Here is an 8,404-nt window from a genome sequence, read left to right on the forward strand (position 1 = left end):
CATTAATCTAGTGTATTTTCATTATAAGTTAACAGCTGTATGACACGAGCTGTAAATTAAACCCAAATGTTTGAGCTCATGTATAGCGGTATTTTGTCAAAATGATAATCAGTCATCAACACTGTATGTTACTCTATGCTAGTGGACTACATTACCGCATGCCCATATCTTTCATCATTTATTTTTCAAAAGAATTATTAGTTCTGAAAGTCCTACTATGGCCTACAAATAAATCTTCTCTAGTTTGCTGTTCTGGATAATCTTCCTTGATTGCCATTTTGTATTATCTCTATTTGAGCTATGTATCAATGTAATTGCTTTTGCAAACTCATTTTCTTTTTTTTTAAATTGCTGAACACAAAAAAATCCAAAAAAGGCTAGTTTAAAAAAAGGGTTAGGTTTTTGTTTCTTTTTATGTGCTAACATAATGGTCTCAGGATTAAGATGTTAAATGGTATGCATTATAAGGAGGCGGAGAACCCACTCCAGTGCAGAAAGTGCATATGGGTTTGACATTTCTTCCTAATCTTTCCTGAAGTTTCCATTACAGAAACAAAAAGGAATAAATGCAAAAAATAAAAAAAGTTGAGAATCTTGTACCTACCAAAGTTATATAAATATGGAAATGAAATATATGTATGCATTATGTTTTACAGATGCTACATCACAAAGCAAGAATGGAGGAGTTAAAAGTAATTTTTTAAATTAGAAAATTTCTTCTTTCAGGGGAAAAAGCAAGTCATTAAATGAATGCACTTACAGTTGTTTTCACTGCTAAAAACAGATAAGGTTTTTGCTTCAGGGAACTAATGCAAAAGGAACTTCCTTGAACTAAGACAGCAAATGCACGCACTTCTACTGCGAGATAAACCAGGCAGGCTCAACTTCAGAAAAAAACTGAAGTGCTGGCTTCACCCAAATTCCTTTGTTGCAAGATGGAAGAATCTTTCTTCCCGGTTATACTGAGACAACTCAGTTTCATTAGTTACCTTAACATAACTTGGACTTTTCTTGTTCAAATTTAAACCACTGGCACCAATGTTGTATTAATTTGTGATACTGTCTGTACATAATCTCCCATCCCAGAACAAATTACCGTCCTTCTCTCAGTAATATCTTCCCATCAGCTAACAAGAAAACCTAAGAAACTGGTACGCTCTCATTCCTTCCTCTTCCATTCTTCTCTTCTGATAACTCACTCTCAGATTCCTCTGCTATGCCTCCTCCTTCTAAGCCGTCCATGCAACACTACCTTCAAGCTACCCATTCTCCCTGTTTCTGGTTTTCACTACAGAGCTTCAGGCTGACTCCCTCGTTGCTCCCTACAAAGACATCTCATCAGCCCCTTGTTGGCTCTCTTTAACTCTCAGCTTCATATCCGCTTGCACTTTTAGCTTCTATTTCCTCAACAGCATCTATGGGATATTCACTTCACTAAAAACGTATTAAAACTTCTCTACTCCTAGTTCCTAGAGTGCAACGCTACAGCTATAGCTATTGGTTACATCAGTCAAAATGCACTTAAAACAACTAACCTGCGGAATAATTGAATAAGCCTACAGTTTTCTTTAATTATAGTAGAATTTACAGGAACATATGCAGGTGAAAGCAAAAAAACAAGGCAATACCTGATCATTTTTGGCCTGAGAAGGCCTCAAGATGCTGGAGAGGTGACGGGAGGACAGAGTCCCAGGGACAACTGAGGATTTCCTTAAGGGTAACCACACTGCACTCATCAACAACACTTTATTCAGGAGCTCTTTTTTTGCAAAGAGTTCTAATTTTGTGGATAATCTCCTTTGTGCCATATGGACCTGGCTGGCCATACACCGTCTGGGCAGATTAAAAGCATCTGAAAGCAACTGGATAAATAAATAAAATCATAGAATGAGATACTAAAAGTAACAGGTTTATTGTTTGTCTTAGACACATAAATATTAAAGATGTTTGACCTAGTTGTGAATGTACATGTTATGCCCTTGTAGGAAAAATCATCTCATTAATTTTAATTTACTCAAACCAAGTATTTATGGTTTCTTCTCATCTCACACCCTAACGACAATTTTCTGTACCGTGCGCAGAGAACACGGCTCCCTGCTCAGCAAGGATAACTTGAGAAGAGACACATCAGAAAATACATTTATTTTATAGGAGGGAGATGAGTAGAGCTTGCTCCACTGTGAAAAGTGTGATTTTAAGCTGAGTTTCTTAAAAGTATGGCTATTCCTAAAAGGCAAAGGAAACTGGATAGATTGTAGCCGAGCTCTTAATGATTGCTTCTCCTTCATTAGCTGGTGTAAGTAAGGGACTGCAAACATGTATTCATGATTCTCATTAGCAAAAATGGCACTGTGCAAATCAATTTTCATGGATCCTGCTAGGATGGGCTTTCTAATTAGTCCATCATTAGACAGCTAACTTTTCACCACTTCTTAGACATCAAATAGCCCATCACCCCAACACATCACCCGAGCTAACAAGGAGAATTTTAATGAAAGCAAGTCAAATTGGCTGTTACCACAGAAAGCACACAATAGGCTTTGTTATTAATCTTTCCCCATGCTCGTTTCTATTCTGTATTTTAGTTTCTGTTCTCATGAACCTTCTGGTTTGCACCAATAATTTTTTTAATGTCTTTTTTCTAAAGAATAGAGCAGCTGCAACATGGAGGGGAAAAAAAAAAAAAAAAAACTCAGATAAAACCAAAATAAGGTACAAGCTGAGATTGCTACTGGGTATTTCAGAGCTTTCCATCTTATGATGCTGAAGAGAAATGTCAGCTTGCTGCTTGTGGTTTTAAATGGAAGCAGTCCGTGAAAAGCATTTGGCTGATTGGTTCAGCAGTGTGGTTTAGATGAGCTTCCAGCACGGTAGTCCTGCTTTACACAGTGCAGATGCTCTACTGCAAATGGTGGGGTTCAGCCTGGAAACCCGCATCAGCAGGCACAGAAAGGGGAACCCCTTAAGTTTGAAAGTTATTTGACAAATGCATGCACAAAGGAGAAAGACAAAGATGAAAATTCCTCTCAAAACTGAACAGCCGTTTGTGTATTCGAGTAGCAACACCAGTATTTTGTTGTGTTTTTTTTTGTTGAGGGGAAAAAAAAAAAGAGAGAGAGAGAATAAATTCTACATGGACATGTCCCTAATTTAAAATAGCTGCTCCTGCCTCCAGGAAAATCTGCTGCCCTACTGTTCAGGCTCAAGTCTGCTCATACCAATTTTCTGTTTCTCTGTCATGTTTTGCCTCCCTTTCTTCTTCATTACCAGGGACATTTACATGAAACAGCATTTTTGCTTTTAAGAGTTCATCTGTTCCTGCTGCTTATCCCCCCACCTGAAGTCATAATCCTCCGTTTGTGACGACATAATAATTTCCACCGCAACCAATTGTGATGCTACAAACAGAGGATTATGGCTTTAGGTGGGAAATAAACAGCAGGAACAGATGAACACTTAAGAAACAAAGATCCTGTTTTCATGCAAATGTCTTTTGTCATCAAGAACAAGGTTAGAGAAATGCAGAAAATATACGATAAGAGCAAGCAAGCAGAATGGGTACTAAAGAGAAACTCTCCACGTTTTCCAGGAGGCATTCAGCTGCTCCTTCAAATTAACTTCCTACATAACTAGGAATTTTAAATGTCGCTGAAACGTAGGTAACTTTGTATTTGATTGAATTGCCGGCATAATGCGCTCTGAATTATTGAAGTCTTCTCCCCAGCAGGGCTAGTGTGCACTTTGCCATGGGGGTTCACAAATGGATTTTCAAAAAAGGGAGGAGGAGGAAGAAAAGGAAAAGAAAATAGTAACAATAGTCAAAAATCACGGAGTCACAGAATTGCAGGGGTTGGAAGGGACCTCAAGAGATCATCGAATCCAACCCCCAGATCAGACTGAGAGGTTCCCAATGTCACAGCTCAGCCGGGCTAAACGTCCTCCTCCCCTCTTTCTTCAAAACAAGCAATCCTCCGATTTCAGAAGTATCACCAGCTGAATTAATATTCAGGAAATCCAAACAGTGGGAGCAGCAGCAGCAGCAATTTGGTTTTTAATTTAGTTTGGATCAATTTTCTGACTGTTGTGGTTATAATTAGAGGGCTGGAACAAATGGTTAAGCTCCGTCTCCATTTATTCGGAGCACAGCCTACAGGATGCAGTCCAAGAGGACACACCTAGCAAAGCAGGGCAAACATTTTTGCTGTGGTTAATGAATGGATAGAAAAAATGAATCAGTGGAGATGAAAAGCATCTGAAATTATCTTTCCTCCTGGAATAAAGCCAAGCCCCGAGCAAAGCAATTAAAACATTTCTCAACACTTTCACTACGGACTTCTTGTTGCAAAACGACACACGTGTTCTAGAGATAAACATTCAACATAGAAGCTCAGAAACATTTCTGGGATCAAATGAGAGATCCCATTCCATCCCTGCATAGCCCCATCCCATTACATGAAGCTGACTATCGTGGTGAGCTGTGTCACAGGTGACCTGCCAATGCCAGCAACAAACTCCTAACCTGTCTCTCACTGTGCCGCATTAAGAGAACCACCCAGTGGAGGCTCTGTCAAGAAGCGGGAGAAAAAACTGCCCTGCCATTACATTGTCAGATTGCCCATTAATTTTAGACAAAGTATACCTTTGGCTTCTGTTCCATATGTCTTGGTGCTCTTGTCTGTTTCAAGATAGTATCTTAGTGATCTAACTGAACTTTAGAAAGAAAAGGAATATAAAATTAGACATTTAGAAAGAAAGGGTAGAAGGAAAAGAAAACAAATGCCTAATTTTAATGTGTGCTTTCTTGAAAACATGTTTTTTCATAGAGCTGTTCTCAGCAACAGAGCTGGATGAGGCATAGAAGTCAACTCTCTAAAAACTGGTCTTTAATAATTAAGGTAGACAATTGAACATAATTAAGTTACACCAGCTGGGCACATGCTATGTGTTTTTGAATAATGAGATTGGCAGTAAAAAGCAATATGGAAGAGATGATCAGGTAACTTCCATTACAATTTACCACTTATATTAAATGTGCCAAGATTTTCAGATTGTAGAAGGGCCTTAAATGCAAGCAGCAAGTTTCTATTTAAAAATTCATTTAATAGATGAAATTAAAAAGTGAAATATGAAAAATTAAAACATCTCTCCACTATTGTCAGTTTGATAAAATGGAAAGAACGAGGGACAATGAAACAATTTTACCCTCAAATCTGCTTGCAGTTTTTGATGTGACCCCGAGTCATAGTTATCAAATCACTCTTCTCCAGAGGAAAATTACCCAGTCTTGATTGCCTTTAAAAGTTGTTATTCTTTCTACGCATATTTTTCCTTCCAAATCTTGCAAGGATTGCAGTGAGAAATTCAGAACCAGCAGTATGACTTGTATTATTGTACATATTTAAGGTATTTACAAAACATCCTGCCCTTAAAAGCAACTGAAGCAGATCTGCAGACCCATACATGTTACATGAAGAAAAAAGCAAGGCTACAAGGAGGTCCTAAGAAGTTATCTGGTCCATAGAAGAATCTTTCAGCCCTTCAAGCACCAAGCTTGTCAGGCTGATCAGCCTTCTAGCTCCCCACTCCCCTTCTAGCACTGCTCCCCATCCCCTTGGGCCGTGCCCAGGACCAAAGGCCACGCTCCAGCTTCAGGCACGAGGGAGGGATTACTTCATGCATCTTCTAGGATATAGCCTGACATCCTTTTCTGCAAACCTTGGACTGAAGTGGTTGGCAGACCACAGCCTCCCCCACTGCAGGCTGACTGGCCCCTGCAGCACTCTGCAAATATACAGTCCTTCACACTGGGGACCACCGTGCTGATAAACCTCTGCAAACTTTTCTCTTTTCCAGATATAAATGCTATGACAGGAATCTGCTGCTTTATTTCCCAAGCTGTATCTACAACAGACACTCAAACTGCTCCCAAAATAATACCCGGTTACTATTAAACCTGCTTTTGAAATTTGTGTTGGCAGAGACAAACGGAGCCATCTAGCAGCTCCTCACCGGAGGACCTCCGCCTCAAACCTTATCTGACAATGCACCTAGAGATACCAGCAGATGTATCCTCACACATAGTAAGTTAAAAGGAGTGTGCTATTAACAAATGCAGGTGTTGGAAACTTGATAGGCTGCCCCAAAATCCACCGCTTTAATATTTCTATAACCCGCAAAAGCAAGGCTTATGAATGCACTTGTACTAACAGCGCTCACCGTATATTAACTTCTCTGTTCTTTGAGAAAGATGAGGACAGGCTTGGCTTTGGCTTCTCCATACCTCAAGTGAATTGAGGCATTTGGTTACGTCCATAGAAACAAAGTGTTCTTGACAGCCTTCATCAAGGAGATGTCAAACAAATATTATCTATGCATCTGTCATTGCTCCAGCTCTTGTTTTTATATTATCTGACTTCAGAGAAATTGAGAAAAAGGTGACACTTCTACAGAAGATGAAGTATATTACCTAATGACAGTGCTTTCCTGAGGCACTTCCTTGTGAAGCAGACATTTAGAGACCATGGCAGAACCAAACACGGACCTTGGGAGACCAACAGCTGTTAAACTCGGGACTTCGGATCACACTTAAAAGGAAATTCTAGAACATACCATAGCTTTTGAGGAACGCATCTAGCTCATCAGAAGGACAAGCCCATTTATTTTTCAGCATGGTGACAGATAGCAAATGAGAAGACATCTGCTAAAATAGAATGGCAGTAATAATGTTAGATGGACACCTATCTGTCTCTCTTAAAAATCCAATACAGCACTGCTGTAATTCGCTCTCAATAACTGGCCATCAATTAATCTTTTGCAAGAGAGGTTTAGACCATAAACTTGTATTGATTTTAAAATTAAGAATAAAACTGGAAAACAGCCACATGCAGAACATCTTCCAAAAGCGTTTCACAAGACAGACCTTTTGCTTCCCAGCTTAATCTCTGCAAATTTATGTACTTAGAAAAACTAGAAGAAATGCTCTGCTAGATTCACCACAGAACGAGGGTTGCAGTAACCTGCAGTAACCGCAGCAAAATCTGCCCCTGCCGATGCAGTGGGTGCTCCCTGCCTTAAAGACAATTTCACACTGTCTAAACTTGTTCAATCCAAGAGGAAATCAATGTTTACCACCCCGAGCAACAAAGGGAATTAGTTCCCATCCAACCTGTGAGAAGGCATTTATTTTCTATCCTTGAAAGAGCTTTACATCTCACACTCAGAATACCTGGAGATCTCACTCAATGTAATCTCTAATCCTCCATCTCAAAGCCTTCTGTCTACCCCCACGAGCTACATTTGGGAAAAATAACTTTACTAAAAGAGGACCGTACATTGCAAAAGCTTGCTTTTAATCGACTAATAAAACTGGAAACATTCAACAAGGGGCTGTGGCTTTCAAGGGACCATCCACTGGAAATATAACTTCCTCCTGCAATGCTCACTAGAAATGTTTCACCGTTATAATGAAAATAGTTAATCTGATAAAAGTCACAAGAGGCACTGCCTTGCAAGAAGAATCAGTGAAAATTTGGGCAGAGATGCAGTGTAGCAATATAACAGAGGGTTACATGCTAATAAAGCTGACACCGCAAACTCTCTTTGTACGTAGGTCCCTACCCCATGTTATGTTGCTTTTGTCATTTACTAACTTGTAAACTTATAACACGTCAAGTCAGCAAAGCAGGCCTGCTGATTTTGGCCGCAAGTCACACAGGAGACCACAACTCTTACTGACCTTTTTCTTTTTTCCCCCAGAGGGAGGAGTGAGAGGTGTTATATCTTTTAAGTGCGTGTCATACAAGCAGAGATTAGAAAACAGACTGCTTTAGTGTTTCCCACTAATAAAATACCCAAATTCTGGAAAAGTTTTTTCAGTGCCACTGCAAACATTCCAGGGATAAGCAAACATCAGGTTCTGAAATGCTTGAGGAGTCACTGAAAGCTATTCTCCCTCCGTTCCCAACACAGTAACAGTTGTTGCTCCTCTGTTTACACACAAGACATGTGAAAATACAGATATGAAGGACTAACTTTAGGACTGCGTACATTTGAAGTGAGTTCACCACAAGCAAAATGTTACCAATGCAGCATCAGACAAATCACACACAAGCTCCCACAGCCCAGCAAACTTCATCACTCAAATGGAGAATTCTGGGTGCTGAAAGAAAAAAGGCTCAAAAAAATTCTTCGTGTCTACTTCAATAAACATAACTACAGCTCCTTTGAAAACTACAGCTGCTCCATTTAGCATTATCAGATTTATTTTACAAAACACAGAGATACGTTTTAATTTCCAAATGATCCTTAGAGGAAACAAAATAGAATAGCAGTGCTAGTGGGGAATGCGGTGTTATTAAAACGATAAATCCCACAAAAATGAAAATTGTTTGCTTTTTTCTTTTCT

General features: G+C 39.4%; 2 long non-coding RNA genes across 2 annotated transcripts; one reads left to right on the forward strand and one right to left on the reverse strand.

Moving 5' to 3' along the window:
• Positions 1 to 1,801: 1,801 nt before the first annotated feature.
• On the reverse strand, positions 1,802 to 3,345 carry LOC109367741. The gene is made up of 2 exons (XR_002115129.1): positions 3,219 to 3,345; positions 1,802 to 1,862 (listed from the first exon to the last, which is right to left on the reverse strand). It is a non-coding gene; the product is annotated as an uncharacterized LOC109367741 (long non-coding RNA).
• Positions 3,346 to 3,404: 59 nt separating this feature from the next.
• Positions 3,405 to 8,357, forward strand: LOC109367740. The gene is made up of 3 exons (XR_002115128.1): positions 3,405 to 3,510; positions 5,979 to 6,080; positions 6,419 to 8,357. It is a non-coding gene; the product is annotated as an uncharacterized LOC109367740 (long non-coding RNA).
• The last annotated feature ends 47 nt before the right edge of the window (positions 8,358 to 8,404 follow it).

Source organism: Meleagris gallopavo, chromosome 5 (genome assembly GCF_000146605.3).
Source record: "Meleagris gallopavo isolate NT-WF06-2002-E0010 breed Aviagen turkey brand Nicholas breeding stock chromosome 5, Turkey_5.1, whole genome shotgun sequence".
Classification (NCBI taxonomy): Eukaryota; Metazoa; Chordata; class Aves; order Galliformes; family Phasianidae; genus Meleagris; species Meleagris gallopavo.